The sequence below is a fragment of the Nerophis lumbriciformis genome, linkage group LG08 (genome assembly GCF_033978685.3).
Source record: "Nerophis lumbriciformis linkage group LG08, RoL_Nlum_v2.1, whole genome shotgun sequence".
In the NCBI taxonomy this organism is placed as follows: Eukaryota; Metazoa; Chordata; class Actinopteri; order Syngnathiformes; family Syngnathidae; genus Nerophis; species Nerophis lumbriciformis.
In genome coordinates this window covers 22,573,410-22,595,952 of record NC_084555.2, presented here as the reverse complement: position 1 = coordinate 22,595,952, position 22,543 = coordinate 22,573,410, and positions in this window count along the sequence as shown.

Below are 22,543 nucleotides of genomic sequence, written 5' to 3'. Positions count from 1 at the left end.
TGATGTCTCTGGGGGTTATTAAAAAGCAGGAATGTACAATATATTGCACATTATTTTATGTGGGCCATTCCACCAAATTATTGCTCTTTTCAACACGTACAAAATAATAATAAGCATTTTTCAACTCAAAGTCAGATAAGACACATATTGAGCTACTTAACGTGTCCAAACTTTTTCCACCAGGTGCCGCATACTGAAAAGTCAAATCACGCACATGTTATGTTTTTATTTTGAAAAATAAAAAATGCTAAAAACAAAAGTCATATTTAACGATAACACTTTGTGCCAACTTTGTGTTGTATGTGACGAATTAATATGTTTATTTTATGTATTTTGGACAGAACAAACAACAAATATTCTTCATCACAATTCAAAAAGGAAAAAAAAAAAAGCATCTCCAATACAATATCGGCATTTGTAAAAAAAAAAATAAAAAAAAATGATAATACAAGAAACAGAAGCGTATGATGTCCTTCCCCATTACTGATAAAATAATATGAAGCTTGATCAACAATACAATACATCAACTTCAAATATAACAATATTTAGTATGTTATTACAATATACATATACGCACAACAATAAGCCCACTCATTTGATAAATCTCAGCATATGATTATTAATTATCAGTATAAAATTTTTAACTTTTTGCCCCTATATTACATATTTCCCGTATATTAAATTTTTTTTTCTTAAATATGTACTGTTCTTGTTTTGTTTCGTTTGATTTTATTTGGACAATTTGCAGCGGGCTAACAAAACTCTAGTTGTAGGCCGACGCATTGTTTGATATCCCTGATGTAAATGATTAAATTTCATGTTAAAGTCCAATTTTAGGTGTCCAGTGTCCAAAACAGCTGCATTTTTGAGGGAATTTTGCCTATCGTTCGCAATCCTTATGAGAGACAAGAAGAGAAAAGTGTTTTTTTTTTGCATTCTACCATGTAAAAATCATCTCGTTCTAGGTGGTTAGCAATGCAGCTAATGGGAGCAATCAAGTCTACCTTTAAATCACTTTAAAAATGCATTCAAAAACCTTTAACAATACTTCATTTATGTTCCGTAACCTGTATAATAACCAAGCTGTAGCGACAATGTTATTGTAAGAGTGAACACTGAGGAGTTCTTTTTCTAGCGTACTAACACATCGGCGTGCTTTTGTATTAGCTGTAAAAGCTAACTACGGCAAGAGATGACCTCGCTTCTACGTCAGGACGAAACGTGCACTGACTGGAAAAATCATATTACAGTATTTGTAAAGTATTAGCCCACAGTTCATGTTTTGTTTGTACACAACCAGCTCAACAGCATATGTACTGTAGTTGTATGGTGATTTGCTGCATGCATTATGAACAATAGAATAGTGGTGACTCACTCGATGGTCTGTTTGGTTAAGCTGGCTGGGGGCGTTTCCAGTTGATTTGGGCACTCCAATAGTTCGGCATAGCTTAGCTCAAAAGTTCCAGATTTGCAGCGAGACCAAATCGCACCGACCTCACTCTCTGGGCTTCTTCGTGCTCGCTTCTATAAGCAGCAGTTCATCCTCTGTATATTCAGCTTCAAAAAGATAAAGTTGTGAATATTCTTTTGTCCAAAAGTAGTCGTCTTCGTTGTCTGTTACCAAGTCTGCCATGATTAGATTACAGGATTGCTAATTATTTTTATTGGATAGTAGTCTGTTTATTTCAATTGTTAGTTTTTTCTTTATTACCTGTTGTGTAATTTATTTTTATTTTTACCCCATGTTTGTTCCCACTACCGCACCTTAAGTTGGAGTCCTTAATCTCGTTGTATGCAAATATAATGACAATAAAGTCCATTCTATTCTATTCTGTTCGAACACACACGCGTGTTTGTTTGCTTAAGTAGGAACACACAGTAGATGCCGGAAGTCAGATGTGCGCTGCTATGGAAACTCAAATAAATGCGCCAGAGAAGGAAGTCTCGCTATTAGCCATTAGCCACATCTTCCAAGCGGTTTTTATCATTTTTAAAATCCTAATTAAAAAAAGGCGTGTGTCTCTCATAATTATTGTGAACGATAGGCAGAATTAAAAAAAAAGTGCAGTTCCCCTTTTAATTAAATTTGTATTTATTAATAATGCAATCAGTTCAATTTTCAGGAAACTCTGCTGAATAAACAAAATTACGGTTAATTTTATCATGCATTTATACATTTTATTTCCATATATTCTGACTTTCCAACTCTTCATTATCGCTTCACTGACTTCACATGCAGGCCAATACACAACAATACACAAGAGGCTGTAAGCATCTTTGTTAAATTAGCAGCTGTTTCAGTAATGACACACAAAACTGAGGGCAACATCAGTGGAAATGTTGCTTGACTGTACACATATGAATGAGACATCAACCCAGCCTTAAAGGCAAAGTAATTGCTTAATTTTTCCTACTCAATGAGCTGATGTGTTCAAATTCACGTGTAGTTTGGTAAAGTTTGTTGCTGAAGATTTAGTTTTTGCCTAAAATCTATTAAGTGGTTTTTTTTTCTGATTTTCATCATGATCAACAAATAAACTCAAAGTATTACAGTTTCAGTATCCGTATTGGTAATACTGGCCTTGCATGCTTGGTATTGGATTGGCATCAACATTTGCAGGATCGCACCCCCGTTTAATTCTGATGGTGACAGTTTTATGTGTACACGCAACATATAACCCACTTGCCATTGAAATAATGTATATCATAACTATGGTACTGTATTTTTGGACTCGTCCATGTCAACCAACTTTGCTATCGCTGGTGTTTGAGCGAGTGTTATTATGATGCCCATGTGAGGGTTTCCAGTGGGTATTCCGTGTCAGCAATATTCCTAGTTTTGCATGCAGAAGCAACACTGTAGAGCCCCGCTGCAAGTTTTATAGCCTTCTGTGGATATTTTGCCTGCAGCGTTCGACTCTCAGCTGTCATCCTTGTAAATACTAAAAATAATGGCGCCTCTTACGAGAAATAAATCTGGGACACGTCGCTCATTTAATTCCACAGCGTCAGTTCATCTCTCTGCCGCTGGAGGGCAGTCTTGTGTCACACACATATGACAACATGGACTGGCGCCTCATGGGCACGTGGACAATGATACTATAAACTATCCATCCATCCATCCATCCATTTCCTACCGCTTGTCCCTTTTAAGGTTACGGGGGGGGGGGGGGGGGGGGGGGGCTGACTAACATCTGTTAAATAACACAAACTGCTTGCTGTTGATAATAAATGTTTATACTGGACTGTAAATGTTGCTTTTGAGGTATTTGATTGTTTGGTAATCCCATTATTGATCATAATAAAAAATACTGTACATGCAGGCTCAAATGCCGTAGTACTAAAACATTCCAAATAACCTTCTATAGTAACATGTTTTTGAAAATAATATTTAATAATAATAATAACCAGTGCTGTCAATTGTTTTTTAATCAGAATAACTGTTGTATTGATTTGGATTATTCATGTTTTAAGAGGAGGTGGCGACTTGTCCAGGGTGTGCCCCGCCTTCCAGGCCGAGTGCAGCTGAGATAGGCTCCAGCACCCCCCACGAACCCGAAAGGGACAATCGGTAGACAATGGATGGATGGATGGATATGAATTAATTTTAAAGGCCTACTGAAATGCAATTTTCTTATTTAAACGGGGATAGCAGGTCCATTCTATGTGTCATACTTGATCATTTCGCGATATTGCCATCTTTTTGCTGAAAGGATTTAGTAGAGAACATCGACGATAAAGTTCGCAACTTTTGGTCGTTGATAAAAAAGCCTTGCCTGTACAGGAAGTAGCAGACGAGTAGCGTGACGTCACAGGTTGTGGAGGTCCTCACATCTGCACATTGTTTACAATCATGGCCACCAGCAGCAAGAGCGATTCGGACCGAGAAAGCGATGATTTCCCCATTAATTTGAGCGAGGATGAAAGATTCGTGGATGAGGAAAGTGAGAGTGAAGGACTAGAGGGCAGCGGGAGCGATTCAGATAGGGAAGATGCTGTGAGAGGCGGGTGGGACCTGATATTCAGCTGGGAATGACTAAAACAGTAAATAAACACAAGACATATATATACTCTATTAGCCACAACACAACCAGGCTTATATTTAATATGACACAAATTAATCCCGCATAACAAACACCTCCCCCCTCCCGTCCATATAACCCGCCAATACAACTCGAACACCTGCACAACACACTCAATCCCACAGCCCAAAGTACCGTTCACCTCCCCAAAGTTCATACAGCACATATATTTCCCCAAAATCCCCAAAGTTACGTACGTGACATGCACATAGCGGCACGCACATACAGGCAAGCGATCAAATGTTTGGAAGCCGCAGCTGCATGCATACTCACGGTTCCGCTTCTGCGCATCCAATGCAAAGTCCTCGTGGTAAGAGTCTCTGTTGTCCCAGTTCTCCACAAGCCAATGGTAAAACTTGACTGTCATCTTCCGGGAATGTAAACAATGAAACACCGGCTGTGTTTGTGTTGCTGCAGTCGGCTGCAATACACCGCTTCCCACTTACAGCTTTCCTCTTTGCTGTCTCCATTGTTCATTGAACAAATTGCAAAAGATTCACCAACACAGATGTCCAGAATACTATGGAATTTTGCGATGAAAACAGACGACTTAATAGCTGGCCACCATGCTGTCCCAAAATTTCCTCTACAATCCGTGACGTCACGCGCTGACGTCATCATACCGAGACGTTTTCAGCAGGATATTTCGCGCGGAATTTAAAATTGCACTTTAGTAAGCTAACCCGGCCGTATTGGCATGTGTTGCAATGTTAAGATTTCATCATTGATATATAAACTATCAGACTGCGTGGTCGGTAGTAGTGGGTTTCAGTTGGCCTTTAACAGCCCTAATAATAACTGAACCGTATGTACTGAGTATAAAATGTATATTTGCATTGAACTAATCTCCTTGCTGAGCAAGGGGCAGCAGAGGTCATCATAGGTCAGCCTCCTGGTCAGAGAGCCTCTGTGGGCGACTCTGGGTGAAGACATGAACGCTCCAGCAGTGACTGGGATGGAGAAAGAGGCGTTCACTCTACCCCCTGAACCACATCCATGCCAACTCTCATTTGTCAAATCTGTATGCAGCTTCACAGACATAGTTAAAATTGCTGACATAACAGTTTGGAAGAATGATACAAAAAAAAAAAAAAGCGTAATTACACTTCAACAGTGTTATCGTATTTTAGTGTAACATAGCAGAACAGCGTGTGCAGTCTGGTTAAGGCAGATAGGAACTTATCTTTTTAATTTGCAACATGCTCAAGCAGTAAGAATATGATCAGAGGTGTCTTATAATAGTCAACTATTTGAGTATTTGTTTCTTTCGGCGGACTCGACAATCAACCTCGCAAATCTTCGGACATTAAACCCCTCTTCCCCTTCTATGTCAGGGAGGCGAGTTGAGCAGAATTTTATTTTGAGCCCCCCCCCCGTCACAATATTTTGTCCCACTTTTTATATAGGTGAAACAAGATTTCTTATTTTTAATCAAACTTGCATTTAATACAGATTCAAGTTTGATAAATTGTTTCATTCATCCACCCATTTTTTACCGCGTGTCTCTCTTGGGGTGGCAGGGGGTGCTGAAGCCTATCCCAGCTGCACTCAGGCGGAAGGCGGGGTACACCCTGGACAAGTCACTACCTCATCGCAGGGCCAACACAGATAGACAAACAACATTCACACTCACATTCACACACTAGGGCCTATTTAGTGTTGCCAATCAACCTATCCCCAGGTGCATGTTTTTGGAGGTGGGAGGAAGCCAGAGTACCCGGAGGGAACTTGTTTATTAGGGACCGCAATGTCCCTTTGGGACAGAGGACCCTATTGTTATTGTAAGGTTTTATTATTATTATTCCGCCGCCTCTTTGAGCTGTAATTTGACCCCCTTAACATGCTTCAAAACTCACCATATTTGACACACACATCAGGACTGGCGAAAATTGCGATCTTATCAAAAAACCAAACCCCAAAACTCAAAATTGCGCTCTCGCGCCCCCTAGGAAAAACACAGACAAAACTGCTTGTAACTTCCGGAATGTCGTAGAGACATGAAACAAAAACCTCTATGTAGGTCTGCTTGTAACTTCTGGTAGGAATGTCGTAGAGACATGAAACAAATACCTCTATGTAGGTCTGACTTAGACCTAGATTTCATACTTTGACATCCTTCAGCAAAAATCAACAGGAAGTTGGCAATTCCCCCTTCAAAACAAATGTTTACTAAAAACAGTCACTTTTGCCTCTTTGAGCTGTAATTTGACCCCCTTAGCATGCTTCAAAACTCACCAAACTGGACACACACATCAGGACTGGCAAAAATGACGATCTAATAAAAAACCCAACCCCAAAACTCTAAATTGCGCTCTAGCGCCCCCTAGGAAGAAAACACAGACACAACTGCTCCTAGGAAGAAAACTCAGACAAAACTGCCTGTAACTTTCAGTAGGAATGTCTTAGAGACATGAAACAAAAACCTCTATGTAGGTCTCACTTAGACCTACATTTCATATATTGACAATCCCCAGCAAAAATCAACAGAAAGTTTGCAATTCCCCCTTCAAAACAAACGTTTTTTAAAAACCGGTCACCTTTTTTCAAGCATTATCTCCTCTGAGCGCGTTGGTCGTGTCAAACTAGCACAGGAGAGAGATTGAACCCTTCTGATTAAAAGTTGACCAAAGAGTTTTAATTACTGCTCCGGTTTGGATTTTATGTGCCGTCAAAGTCGGTCCCGTCCATCGCTGCTTGCAGCTTTAATTTTAAATGAGTTTTTATCTAATTTTTTTCAAACTTGAATTTAAATTTTTAAACTTAATATGCAATTTCCTCTAACTAAAAAAAAATGATGTATGAAAAATGAATAGTTCAATCATGTATTTCTTTTGAAAGCGCAAAATAACACATTTAACATCATTAAAACATACATTTGCATCTTTTGCAACTTCCTGACACATCCCTCAACCATGATTCCATTCAAAGTACGACTAATTAGCAGCTGCGCGCTACAAGTGACGTTGTGAACATTCGGGTACATTAGCATTTATAGTCTCATCAGTGACTGAGCAGGAAGGGACTGAAAATATGTTGTTGTTAAAATTTCATATGAAGCGCCCTGTCATTTAATCATTCACAATTTACATGCGTTCATTCACACTGGACAGGGCCTCCACACTGCGAGTGACCTGAGATCAGTGTTGCCAACTCCTCAGTAAGAAAAGTAGCCATTGGCTGTCCTATAAGTCGCGAGAAGTCACCAGATGACGTCATTGTCTCATTTGCGTAATTGATTGCCATGAACGCTGTAGAAGAGAGGAATAATGATAAAAAGTGAGTTGAAAAATGTCAAGTATGATTAGAAGTGCAAATGAAATGTTTTAAGTTGTTTCTTTCTTTGTTTTCTGTAAATGTAAGGCATTAAATGCATTCATACTTAAGCAAACAGAAAATGCATTAGTGTACTAGGCCTAAGTATTCATTAAAACATGGCAGAGGTTTAATTTTAAAAGTATGTTTAATATTTTTTGGCCACTATAACATTATACGGTTTGAACAGTAACACTGTGTTTGCATATAGAGAAATAAAACCCTGTACTTTTATCAAGTAAATCTTTGGAGTAGCACTAAATGTAGACTGTGTATCACTAGTGGTACACGTACCACAGTTTGAGAATCACTGGTCTACAGTATTTCCTCCTGTTTAGGGCCTTGAACCGGAAGTACGAGTGCCATCCTGTCTACTAGTTGTCCATAACGTTTTCTACTCGAATGGTTTCTTCATTCATCAGTCCAAGCAACGTTTGTGAGTTTTACAATGTAACTAACTAACTTAACTCTCATGTTTGATAGTAGTGTTCCATCCATCCATCCATCCATCCATCCATCCATCCATTTTGTACTGCTTGTTGCTTTCGGGGTCGTGGGATAGTAGTGTTGTCATGCATATTTGTACGTGTTATTGTAATGTAATGAAGCTAGCATCGTTAGCATGAGCTAATATGCTAAAGCATTTACAATTAAATGGTAAATGGTAAGTGGGTTATACTTGTATAGCACTTTTATACCCAAGTGTCTTTGTTAGAATCATTAACTTACAATGGCATTCATTTTGTTTTGTTTCAGTTTCACATATTCACCAGTAACATCACCAAAACGTCACTATGGAGATATTGAGTCTGTTTAGCGTATTGGAAGCTTCCGCAGCTAGTGGGTTCATGACGATGACTCCTGTTTTGTTTGCTCACCCGTTTTACTGCTGTGTTACAGACACTGTTTGGAAACAATCAAAGTGTATAAATAAACATTTCCAAAATCTTTCTGAGTAAATTACTCATTTCACAATATATATATATATATATATATATATATATATATATATATATATATATATATATATATATATATATATATATATATCTCACATATGAGATCTGTTTATTTGTAGATATACTATACTAGCTCTTCTCTTGCTAGCATATATGTATCATACAAAAACATGAAAAAAAACAAAATTTTGCACATACAATTCAGACGGATTGGACATTGAAAGTGATTTGTTAAAGGTAACCCTAATGTATTGTGACTCCCTAATTACACTTTGTAATTAAGTATGTGGCTGTGTACTTGACAGGCCGTTCTTCTTTGCTTGTTGCACCTTGTTTTTAGCAAAGTCCTTGATGCATAACAGAACAGAGATGGACAAACAATACCAAAGTGGTTTTAATTACATCACTGTGCTAAATCCTTTTGCTTTATTGATAGAATGCACGCAGAGCAGAATAAGTTACATAAACAAACTTTCCTGTGATATGGTTCATGTTTTGTGTGACGGACTAGATTTTTGTTTCTGCTTTTTAGGAGAAAGAAATACAATAATATATTTCTTACCAACATAAGTTCTTCTTCGCAGGAAAACTAGTTGAATATAAATAATGTTTTTGACAGCACTGAATATATACAGAAGATATTAAAACAATATAATTGTGTCGATCCGGCCCTCAGCCAAGATAATCCATGTCTCTGTTTACCTGACTGACTCTGGTAGGTCAGGTTGCTGTGATTGTGGTTATTAGTAACATAAATAGGATGTTCCGCTCCTTTTTGAGCACACTTAATTGATTCAGTTTTTCAGTTTGATTTTATTAAGCTTGCAAACAGCTGGATCTCGATGGCTGCTGTTGACACGTAAATATATGATCATCACACAAAGCAGGGAATATCCACAAGCATTTGATTTATATTTTGGTGATGGTAAAAAGTGTGGTTTGATACATAATTGCATAGTGGCAAACTTAAGACATTGTCCAGTGGGATACATTGTTGTCATCAATGGAATGTTGCAAAAGATGTGGATTGTTCACAGTCTGCTGTGTCTAAAATCTGGACCAAGTATAAACAACAGTACACTGCTAGACCAAGGACAACGTCAAAGCATTAAGAGAGAAAACGTAAAGCAATGTCTTGAAAACAGAAAATGCACAGTAAAACAAAAGGAAGAACAAATGGGCATAAACAGATAGTCACCGTCATTGACCGAACTGTAAGAAACCATCTGAAGGAAATGGGATTTAATTGCAGAAAAGCTAACTTGCAATAAAACTGAATGAAAGTTGTGTCATGATCTGTTGCCCGGATCATGTTCTGTTTAGTTTTGGACTCCCTCAGTTCCTGTTTTGTGCACCCCTAAGTTTGTTTTGGTTACCATGGGTGCTGATTGGTTTCACCTGCCTCTGATTAGCATACTTGCCAACCCTCCCGGATTTTCCGGGAGACTCCCGAAATTCAGCGCCTCTCCCGAAAACCTCCCGGGACAAATTTTCTCCCAAAAATCTCCCAAAATTCAGGTGGAGTTGGAGGCCACGCCCCCTTCAGCTCCATGCGGACCTGAGTGACGTGTCGACAGCCTGTTTTCACGTCTGCTTTCCCACAATATAAACAGCGTGCCTGCCCAATCACGTTATAACTGTAGAATGATCGAGGGCGAGTTCTTGGTTTCTTATGTGGGTTTATTGTTAGGCAGTTTCATTAACGTCCTCCCAGCGCGGAAACAACACACAACAACAGCAGTCACGTTTTCGTCTACCGTAAAGCAGTTCGTCTGCCGTAAACAGCAATGTTGTGACACTCTTAAACAGGACAATACTGCCATCTACTGTACATGCATATGTGACAATAACATCTACGGCTTTTAGAGAGTGCAGTGCACAACTGCGCACACAACAAGGAGACGAAGCAGAATGCATCATCAGAGAGGGTGTTCAGCATGGTTACAAAAATAGTGACAGAGAGTAGAACAAGGATGGACAATTCAACCCTTAACTCAACAATGAGTAGATGAGTGTTATGTGTGCGTACTGTATATGTGTAAATAAATGAACACTGAAATTCAAGTATTTCTCTTATATATATATATATATATATATATATATATATATATATATATATATACAGTAATAATATATATATAATATATATTATGTTATATATATTATAATTAAAAAAATAAATAAATAAATAAAAAAAAAAAATATATATATATATATACAGTAATAATATATATATAATATATATTATATATATTATAATAATAATAAAAAAAAAAAATAAAAAAAAAAAAAAATATATATATATATATATATATATATATATATATATATATATATATATATATATATATATATATATATATATATATATATATAGCTAGAATTCACTGAAAGTCTAGTATTTCTTATATATATATATATATATATATATATATATATATATATATATGAAATACTTGACTTGGTGAATTCTAGCTGTAAATATACTCCTCCCCTCTTAACCGCGCCCCCAACCACGCCCCTGCCCCAACCCCGCCCCCGCCCCAACCACCAACCACGCCCCCCTCCCACCTCCCGAAATCGGAGGTCTCAAGTTTGGCAATTATGCTGATTAGTGTTCGGCACGCTCACCTGCTGCCGGGCACTAATTAGAGAGCTATTTATTCACGTTGCTCGCCACACACTGTCTGGCTTCCTTATTTGCAGTATGCAACAGATACGTTGGTTAATTCCTGCTTCTTTGTTTCTCGATTCCTGATTCCTGTGCTAAGTTTTTGCCTTAGCTTCCCGTGCGATCGGCACATGTCTCTTTTGTTTGTTTCCTGTCTTTTTGTATGTTGTATGATTTATGACAAATGAATCATCTCCTACCTGCACGCTTCGTCCGGAGTTTCCCGTCTGCATTCTGGGAGAACGACTACGCATAAACATGCGACCCAAACGTGACAAGTCGTCATTAACACCTATACAGGAAAAAAAACAAGGTTACAATGGCCAAATGAAAAGCAATCGTGGACTATGGATTACTAGATACAAATCATATCTATTGATGAATCTGCATTGTGCAAGGTGATGATGCTGGAACTTTTGTTTGGTATTGTTCCAATGAGATTTATGAAGATGACTGCCTGAAGAAAACATGCACATTTTCACAGTCATTGATGATATGGGGCTGCATGTAATGGTAATATAAGGTAATGACACTGAGAAGATGGCTGTCATTGCATCTTCAATAAATGGACAAGCTTACATTGAGATTTTGGACACTTTTCTTATTCCATAAATCGAAAAGATTTTTGGGGATGACAACATATTGCAAGATGATAATGCATCTCGTCTTGAAGCAAAAACTGTAAAAACTTTCCTTGAAGAAAGATACATAAGGTCAGTGTCATGGCCTGAAAACAGTTTTGATCTCAATTCAATTAAAATCTGTGGGGGAAATTGGAGAACATTGTTCATGACAAGACTCCAACCAGCAAAGCTGATCTGACAGCAGCAATCAGAGAAAGTTGGAGCCAGATAGAAGAAGAGTACTGCTTGCTACTTGTTAAGTCAATGCCTCAGAGACTGCAAGCTTTTTTTTAAAAGCCAGAGGTGGTGCAACAAAGTACTAGTGTTTGTTTCACTATGCTTGATCTAAGAATGACTACCACAATTCTAAAAGCCAGAAAGTAGCCATTTGAAATTAACTATAGTTATGTTTCATGTATGTTATCTGCTTTATTTCTATAAAATTAAACAACTGAATGAACATCCTCCAAGGTTGCGGTAGGAAAATATCAGGTTATCCTTCCTGACGAGCATGGGGCAATATTTTAGGAAGGCAGAAACACATGAAAGACAACGGGTTGAAATAAGGTAGACAGGACTGCAAATCAACCACAGGGATTAAAGTATGTGTAATGTCTTTCCTCTTATTTCATTATAGTATCTGTATGTCTTATATGTTTTAATGTTGTTATTAAATTCAATGCAGTCAAGCATGATATATTATTGTGAAGGTTGCTTGGCTTTGGAGCGCTTGATGAATATGGAGTGTGATGTGACGTTGAGAGAGACTAAGAGACTGAAACAGCTCACATAAGGAGTTTTTTTTAATTTTTTATTATTATTGTATTTATTTATTGTATTTCTCCAACGAGGAGAGAAAGGTGAGCATTGCACAATAACAAGGTAACTTTAGGACCGGTTTAATTTAAATAACTTCAGTTTGGGTGTCTTTTGCCTAATTTCCAACAATGTAACGTCAAATGTGTGTCAGCGTGTTGCAAAAAGGAATCAGAAGGTTTGCTACTCTCATTTTATGACATGTGCATGTGCCAACATGCTGTCCAAACGTTATTATTAAAATTCATTAAGAGACATCGTATCATCATCCAAGCTCAATTTGAATCATTTACATTTTTTAATTAGTCAGCTACACAATAGCTCCAATTGAACCGAAATAGAGAAAGGCACCTCCCAATTGCAGGCTTGTTTTGTTTTATAAAGTGTGGCCTTCAAATGCCTTTGCTACACAAATTATTCAATTAATCCTTCTTTTAAATGTGAAAGCACAGATAATGTTTTTGCTGGCAAAAAGGGAGGGGAGAATGAAATTAACCTCAGCTGGCTGCCGAAGCCCTTGACACTTGTAGTGTATAATAATTTTCTATTAAAATCCTATCTGTCCCATAATTAATTAATTTTACTTGTATTGCCTGTCTTCAGGTGAGCTTCCAAATTATACACCTGCTGACATTGATTGCCAGAAGTAACCAATTAATGGTTTAAGCTTAACATTAATATGTCACTCAAATATGTTCATTTTGCATGAGCAATAAGCAAGTTTAGAGCAAAGACACAGTTGATGGTCTGAGTTTGCACCTAACAAACTGTTTACCTGTGTATCATTCTGCAGAATAAAGTGCCCAAACAGAATCTCGCGTGTTGGTGTCTCAGTCTTGTCATGTTATTAATAAACTGCGTAAATTACAAACGTAGAACAAAAATACAAAATGTGCCTGTGTAGTCAGCCCTTGATGACATCATCATTGGTTGACTCTGTAGTTCTTTGCTAACTGACACAGTGTTTTTTCATATTGAGTATGGCTGCAAAATAACCCACCACGGGGCCAAAAAAGCAACACATTGATAAAGAAGGTGAAAAACAATACGGGATTATAGAAAGAACTCGTAGCAAAGTACAAAGGGAATAACATTTCATTTTTAACAGGAACGATACAGATCAACATAGTTCCAAAACAATTAATATAACTGATGAGTCAGGAACTCACAAGGTGGTTGTTGGTGTGACTCCGGGATGCAGAGACACAAAGCAACATGTAGGTAAAAAGAAAGTTTAATGTGCAAAAAGACCAAAAGGCACACCATGAACATTAGTCTCAATAGACAAACGAAACATTGTCGCAAGGAAGCCAACACCGACAGATTAACCCTCTTGATTAGTGATCAGTGGCAGGTCCTTGAACAGGTTTTGTAAATAAAAATGTTTGTATATTGAAGCAAATGTATCCATAAAAAACAATGTAAACATAAACTATGGGTTCCAGCCTTGACATAAACTCCATATTCTAATAAAAGTTTGTACACTTTGAACACAATATAAAGTGTTTGTATAGCAAACAAAAAAAGGAGGTGATGGTTAAACTTTCTACTTAATAACAAAGGCAAAACAACCTGTGGCCTATTGCGCACTTACAACTCTTTATCAGTCAGGTCACTACAATTAGGAATAACAAATACATTTCACTTTACCTTGTTCTTCATTCATTACTTAAAGCAACATTTATAAGTCTTACACTATATCTAAAATGATTCACACTTACTAAACCATTCCATGGGTGTAATGTCTGTAGAAGTGTTTTCATGTATATTTGAACGTGCTATTGTAATGTATTCTTTAGCATTAACGAATATGCTAAAACGTTTACAAGTGTCTGTGTTAGTATTATCAACTTACAATGGCATTCTTTTTGTATTATTTCAGTTTTGTAAATTCACCAAAACGTCAGTGTTGTGTTATTGAGTCTGTTTAGCTTATTAGAGAACTAGCTTCCACAGCTAGTGGGTTCAAAACGATGACTTCTGTTTTGTTTGATCAGCCACTTTACTGCCATGTGACAGGCACTGTTTGGAAACATTTTAGGTATGTAAATAAACATTTACAAAATATTTTGTACCGGTATATATCTGCGGCTAATTGTCCGGTATGTAAAAATATTTATTTTTTGTCAAATGTTGTGTGTGCGACTTAAAGTGCGCTCTATAGCCAGGAAAATACAGTATACAGCATACTGTGTACAAGAAAATACACATTCACATGTACGCACGCACACATAGCATCATTGCCAATGACAAAACATTGCATGGAACTGAGGTTAATGTTTTTTGCATGTGGCGGAAGGGGTTGGGGTATGAAAAAGCCAATGTCAGCGATGCTGTGGATAATGCCAGAATGTTTAAAACCACTAGGAGGGGCTAAAAAAATATCAATTTACATCCAAATTGTGATTCTTATATATTCAGATTCTGATTCAGTTCATCATTTTCAAAAATTGCTGTCTCTGTATTGGCCCTGAGATGAGGTTGTGACCTATCAGGATGTACACTGCCTTCCGCCCGAATGCAACTGGGTTAGGCTCCCATTTTCTACCGAACGGGACAATCGGTAGAAAATGGATGGATAAGATTCAAAAAAATAAATAATTTTTTTTATAGCAATCAATTTTTTAAAATGCCATCTCTGCGCTTACTAGCTGCAAGTATATGTCATGTCAGCAGCCAAGAGGTGTTTTTGTAACCTGTAACTAGCTTTAAAAAGGTTTTATTAAACATGTTAAATGAAATAAAATATTGTAACGGTTTGAATAGAGAATCGTGTTCAGCCAAGAATCAATTCTAAATTGAATCATCACCCACAAATTAATAATTGAAACAAGTCTTTGTCACTGCGGGGTTGTAGCTTACTGCGAGGTTCGTTCTCCTGGGATGCAAACGGATGACTCTGGACAGGACTTGCAGGTAGGAACATGATTTAATCTTGAAAAGTCAAAACAGCACTACAAACAGAAAAGTAACAGGAGCATGAAGCAAACAATGACGTCAAACTGAGCGTGGCGAGGAAGGTGACTAAATAGCTCTCTGATTAGTGGTTGACAGCAGCTGAGCGTGGACCACTAACCAGAGGCAGGTGAACCCAATTAATCCCCATGGTGACCAAAATAAACCCAAGGAGTGCACAAACAGGAACTAACAGAACATAACAAAACATGATCTGGACCACGGATCATAACAGTCTTGAGTTGTTGGAAGATTCACATCCTTACAAACCATTGTCTTCTGACTTATATTGAGCTAGCAAAAGTAGAAAAATGTTGTAAAAGGCTAAAAAAAAAATGTAAAAAGTACAAGAAGAGAACAATGAGCCTGCCCCCAATGGATGTACTGCCGGGTACAAAATGGCTGTACCGTATGAAACGTTGGAGACAAGGTTCGTACACCAAAGCAGTTTGTAAATCGAAAAATTGAACAATGAGGTAGTCATTTTCCTGGTGTGAATCTCACTTAAGTGGTTTGTCCCCCACCAATAGTGTTTGCTGATGTGCTTTAACATTGTGAACTCTGCATGCTCCCTTATTTTCTGCACATCCATCATACACAACTGCAGTGCACCAATGGAGTGCAGGAATGTGCAGAGCTCGCCACCTCTACCCTGCCCAACACCTTGTGGAAGGACTGGATTAAAGACAAGGGCTTATCATCCGGCATCCAGATAAATCCCTGCACAAATGATGCTCAAAATGTATAGAGAGGGCAAAACCACTGAAGTAGATACAAATGAAGACATTTGTAAGAATGTACATATTATATACGGGATATTATGAAGTGGTATGCTAGAATCTTGCCCAAGACAAACAGAATGGTGGGATAATAGTACACCAATACTGTCTGTGCTGATGGACGGAACAAAGCAGTTATCGACACTAACCAGGAAGAATTGAATTAGATAGTCTGTGCGCCCCCACAATTAGTTTGCGCCACACTGGCTTGTATAATGAACGGCTGATTAATATTCTGACTGGGGCTCTTCCAGGAACATTAAGGGGCTTTGTTTTTTACTCCTTTTGTGATCCATTTCTTTTCAGACATGGTGCTCTTTTGGCCAAGAGGCATCAGAGGTTGTTTCCATGCAGCAGCACTGATGAGAAGAGCAGCTCAATAAACAAGATCAGATTGCACAGGCAGACAGGGAATGAGGAGTTGCTATGGCAACACCCCCTTCCCCAACACACTCTCCCCCTTGCATCCTCGCGCCCGTGAATCAAGAGCCTTCATGCTAGGTGGCAGCGATAGAGGAGTTCTGATCGAGCAAGACTTAGTAAGTGACTATATGTGCATCATGATGGCCCTGTGGTGTGTTTACATACTCGGAGACTAATTGGGACGAAAAGTGCTGGAAAAGTGAGGAATCTATCTACGGAAGTTGCTAGACAAATTAGTCCCATCACAAGCAAACCTATAGAGTGGTGGTTCTCAACAGGTGGCTCGCGGAACATCACCCAATTAACGAAACCATGCAGTTTTACAGAAAACTGGTCATTAATCAAGTTTATGATGCTTACATTTTAAACAAGTGGGCTATTATTTATGATTATTGCTACAAAACTATTATTTACAGCATATCTGGGTTATAATTACATAACTGCCAACATTGGATGTTAAGCCCACCCCACCACCATTTTTTTGCAACTGCATTAAAATGCTTAAAATTCAGCTACAGAATTAATCAATCAATTCACACTTTATTTACTGGACTATAAGCTGCTACACTTTTCCTACGCTTTGAATTCTTTGGCTTGTAAAACGGAGGGGCTAATTTATGGATTTTTCTTCGTTAACTGCAAAAATGTTTTGTTTTCAATAGTTTTCATACAACATCGACAGAGTCACTGAAAAGTTGTGTTAGTGTGGCGCCATCTTTTGGACGAGTTAGCTCCTGCAGGTTAAAAACGTAGTTTCTATTTAGTGCCTTGAACCAGAAGTATAACTGCCCATAGTGTTTCTGCTTGAAAGGATTCTTCGTTCATTACCCGAAGCAACATTTGTAAGTCTTACAATATAACTACAACAATTCACACTTACTAAACCATTGCATGTGTGATGTCTGTAAGAGTGTTTTCATGTATATTTGAACGTGCTATTGTAATGTATTCCAGCTAGGGTCTTTAGCATTAGCGAATATGCTAAAACGTTTACAAGTGTCTGTGTTAGTGTTATTAACTTACAATGGCATTCTTTTTGTATTGTTTCAGTTTTGTAAATTCACCAAAACGTCAGTGTTGTGTTATTGAGTCTGTTTAGCTTATTAGAGAGCTAGCTTCCACACCTAGCGGGTCCATGACGATGACTTCTGTTTTGTTTGATCAGCCACTTTACTGCCGTGTGACAGGCACTGTTTGGAAACATTTTAGGTGTGTAAATAAACATTTACAAAATCTTTTGTACCGGTATATATCTGCGGCTCATTATCGTGTGTGGCAAATATATGTAAAAATATTTATTTCTTCAAACATTTTGTGGGTGCGACTTAAAGTGCTCTCTATAGCCAGGAAAATACAATTTATACTGTTTAAAAGAAAATACACATTCACATGTACGCACGCACACATAGCATCATTGCCAATGACAAAACATTGCATGGCACTGAGGATTGAGAGAAAACGCCACCTTTGAGGCGTCCACACTGGCGAATAACTAAAAATTAACGACTCTGAATATTTTTTATAGATTGTGTTGGTTTAAAATAAACATTTTAGTAAAAGTTTCTGTTTTGTTGTTGTTGAGCTGCAGAAAATGTACCATCCATGACGTGATGTCTAGAATGCACTTAAAAAGGGTAGATTGGTCCAATCATCAGTGTAACCGTGGAAACTGATGCCGTGTTTCCTAATGACGTTACCAAGAGGCAGCATGTAAAGATGAAAATAATGGCACCAAAAATTGAGCGATGGGGCTTTTTTCATAGAATCCAGAAATAACAATGATTGCCACCCTCACTCTCACTACTCAGATTTCTGAGAGAATCTTAACATTGAAAAAAAAAAGAAAATAAGCATTTGTTATTAGCAATTTGATATTGATCTGATTGCGATTGGGAGTTTTAGAATTAAAAGTTTTATAAATATATTAATCTATGTTATAAAAAAATAACTACACAAATGAGTTACATTTTTTACTTCATGTTATATAACTCTAGTTTTAAGGACTATTCAACCAAACTGTCATTGGTGTTGCTTTCGGGTCATGCCGTAGCAAAGATTGTGTTCCCCAGGATGTGGAAGGACAGGCAGGAGATGCAGCATGGAGGTAAGAATCTTTTAATCCACAAAGAAAAAGCGAAAATACAAAAATGACGTGCAGCTGGAAGCGCACCCAAGAATCTAAACTAGCTCAGCCGAGCATAGCATGATAAACAGGACTTAACAAGGGTAGTAGCTTACCGGACCACGAAAGTAACATAATAAACGTAATAAATGAACAATGCAACACGGCACGTTGACATGGACTTAAAAAAGGACATAATTAGGGCGGGAGCAGGTGGAACCACTAAACATGAAACAAAACCAGGTTTGAAAATTGCTCAATGCTTCTAGAAACAGGAAACGTAACTAAGGGAAGCTTAAGAGCACCGGCAACAGAAAAAATAAAGCATAAAATGAAATGATCTATAGTGACAGCTCATGACAGTACACCCCCCTCAAAGGACGGATTCTAGACACCTCGTAGATTACAACAAAAAAAAACAAGTCAAAAAGTCTCGGGAGGGTGGAAGGAGGAAATGGCGGGGCGTCGCCAGACAAAGCGTTCCCATAGCCACAAGGGACGAGTCAAGTGGCTATGGCGTGTCGAAGGCTGCTGCAGCTGGTGAGGCGGGCGTCCACGCACTGGCCAGATCTTTGGCCGACGAGAAGGCGAACGTTAGCCGCTCCAGAATTTCAGCAGCCAGAATCTCACACCCAAGTCCTGGGGTTGTTGCTGCTAGTGCGGAGGGAGTCCATGAGTTGGCCACATCCGTATCCGACGAGAAGGCAGACGTGGGTGAGATTACTTCTTCAGCAGGGGTCCACGTCCAAGTCCTGGGAATGGTTGTTGATGGCGCGGAGGGTGTCCATGGACTGGCCATATTCATGGCAGACGAGTTGGTGAAGTGCGTGCGCCACACGCCTCCACTGCAAGCAAGAAGGGCAGGCGCCAGACATGCGTTTGTGTGGAAGGCAAGCTGGAAGTTGCTGCAGGACAGGATGCGCCGCTGAGGACATCTGCAGACCCCCTGGAGTAGCAGGAGGTGGTGCTGGAGGTGGAGCTAAAGCTGGCGGCTGGGTCCAGAGGTCCAGCTGAAGCAGGCGGCTGGGCTAGAGGTCGAGCTGAAGCAGGCGGCTAGGCTAGAGGTTGAGCTGAAGCAGGCGGCTGGGCCCGGAGGTTGAGCTGAAGCAGGCGGCAGAACTGGAGGCGTGGCGGAAGCTGACTGCAGAGTTGGAGGCAGGGCTGGAGCTGACTGTAGAGCTGGTGGCGTCGTCGGAAGACCCACCGGAGATGAGGATGGCGGAGTCGTCGGAAGACCCACTGGAGACGAGGATGGTTGCGTCGTCGGAAGACCCATTTAAGAAGATAGTTGCTTCATCTGCAGACCTACTTGAGAAGATGGCGGCGGCGTCTGCAAGCCCACTGGATCTGCTGGTGGCGTCTGCAGAGTTGGAGCAGTAGGTGGCTGGGCAGGATTTAAAGCTGAAGCTAGATTGGCTTGAGCAGGACTTGAAGCTGGAGCGGGCATCAAAACTGGAGCGAGCCCCAAGAAACAAGGATTGTGTTCCCCAGGATGCGGAAGGACAGGCAGGAGATGCAGCGTGCAGGTAAGAATATTTTAATCCACAAAGAAAAAGCAAAAATACAAAAATCACATGTAGCTGGAAGTGCTTTGTAGAATCTAAACTACCTCAGCATAGCATAGCATAGCATAGCATAGCATAGCATAGCACTGCATGAAAAACAGGACCTAACAAGGATAGTAGTTTACCGGACCACAAACGGAACGTGTTGTAATAAATGAACAATGCAACCGTGTTGAGTACACGGTGATATGGGTTAAACAAGTACACAATGAGGGCGGTAGCAGGTAGAACCACTAATCATGAAACAAAACCAGGGGTGAAAAATGCTCAATGCCCCTTAGCAACAGGAAACATAACTAAGGGAGGCTTAGGAGCACTGGCAACATAAACAAACCATAGACAGACATGATCTGTAGTGACGGATCATGACAATGGGGTCATATTATATGTACAGAAAGCTAAGGACCAGGGGCCAGACTTGTACACTACGGTAAGTATTTTTTATTTTTTATTTTGGACATGTAATGTCAGATGTCCATGTTTTCATCTCATCAAATTGATAATATTGTACAGTCAAAAAGTCCTATTTTATGCTAGTCAAAGATAAAAAAAAAAAAGCAAAGATACTTTATGGAGTGTTCTCAAGCTTTCAGAAATCTGCTTCAAAAATGTTAGCAAGGATGCTTTTAATTACAGTACTATAGGACTGTATGATGGCTAACAATATAACGAGTTAAAATAGTTCAGCATGACGTACCAGAAAAAGCTACGGATTTTATTTTTCTCTCCTATAGCTTTCGTGGTGTCTTTGTGCTTGCCAGAGTCTATTTAAATCAATACATTATTAATACGGTAGGGAAGGGATTCATATGGCTCCATTCCTGAGTGAATCTCGTGTGAGAAGAAGAGGGGGTTTAATCGTCTTGCAATGCAGTCTGCTGAAAATGATGGAAAGCGCCACTCTACATAGCAACTAATAGATGCTGTAGCCAAAGTTGGAATTGCCACCAAACACATTTTAATATACTCAACACTCTATTGCCCTCTAACGGCTGAAGTGGATAGTGCACACCCCAAATTCGTCAAGTTTCATGTGTCAGGTAAACCACGACGGGGCCATTTGAATTCCCTTACTACTGTACATTTAATTTATTGTTTAGTTTAATTTTTATCAGGTTTGTACAGGTTACAAAAAAGAAAGAAAGCAAATAGTTTAATGGAGAAAAAGGTTAAAAAAAAGATGTATAAAACATAAAATTCTCTAGACTGTTATGTCGGGATTGCATGTTTATGGACGTCCGGAAGCAGCGTGCAGGTAAGAAAGATGATTTATTACCATAACAAGGCAAGAATAAAAAAAATAGGAACGTGCAATAGTAAAGCTTAGCACAGGACTAGCCAAAACAGGAACAGGAAGCAAGAATAACAAACATAACTTGTTGCGTGTCGCAATCAAAACTGCCAGGCAGAGTATGGAGTCAGGCAGGAATAAATAGCTCTCTGATTAGTGACCGGGAGCAGGTGCATGTCCCGACCACTAATCAGAGGCAGGTGACAATAATCAGCACCCATGGCAACAAAGAAACAAACCAGGGTGCTGAAACACAACTAAATCAACAACTAAGGAAATACTAAACTAAACAAAACATGATCCAGGCAACGGATCATGACATAGACCTTTTTTAAACTATCTTTTAAAATATCAATGGTCACAGCTGATGTGTTTGAGTGGTTGCTAGCAATTAATGCTATATGCCAGCCGGCTGTGTGTGCACAGTGTATGCTATTGCTGTGCACAGAGTCAGCCGCTGCGGATTTATTTTGTTTTTTTCATCATTTCCGTTTCGATCGTAAGCTTAAAGGGGACTGTGGAGGGGGGCGTGGCCTGCAGAGAGGCGGGGTGTGCCAGGACCGGCTTCGAAGTCAGCGACAGGTGCGTAGATGGCTCACCTGGGCCTTGTTATCTAATCACCTGTCGCTCTGTATAAGCAGCGGCCGGGGGAGCTGGGGGAGAGTGAGAGCACAACGAACATTGACCAAAAGACGACTGCTGAAAAGCACCAAAGACTTGTTCTGAAGAATAAAAACTGTCTTGTAAACAATGAAACAGGCTCGCCTAGAAATGCTTGGTGGTCAGGAGGACCCACTGGAAGAGAGCTTCCACAGGGACCTATAATGATTGTTGTCTTTTCTGACTTATAAAGGTTGTTACATTGTTGGATCGTGGAAAAGGAGGTGGAGTTCTCATTTATATTAGAGAGAGATTTAAATGCTATTTTATTGAAGCTGATCCATT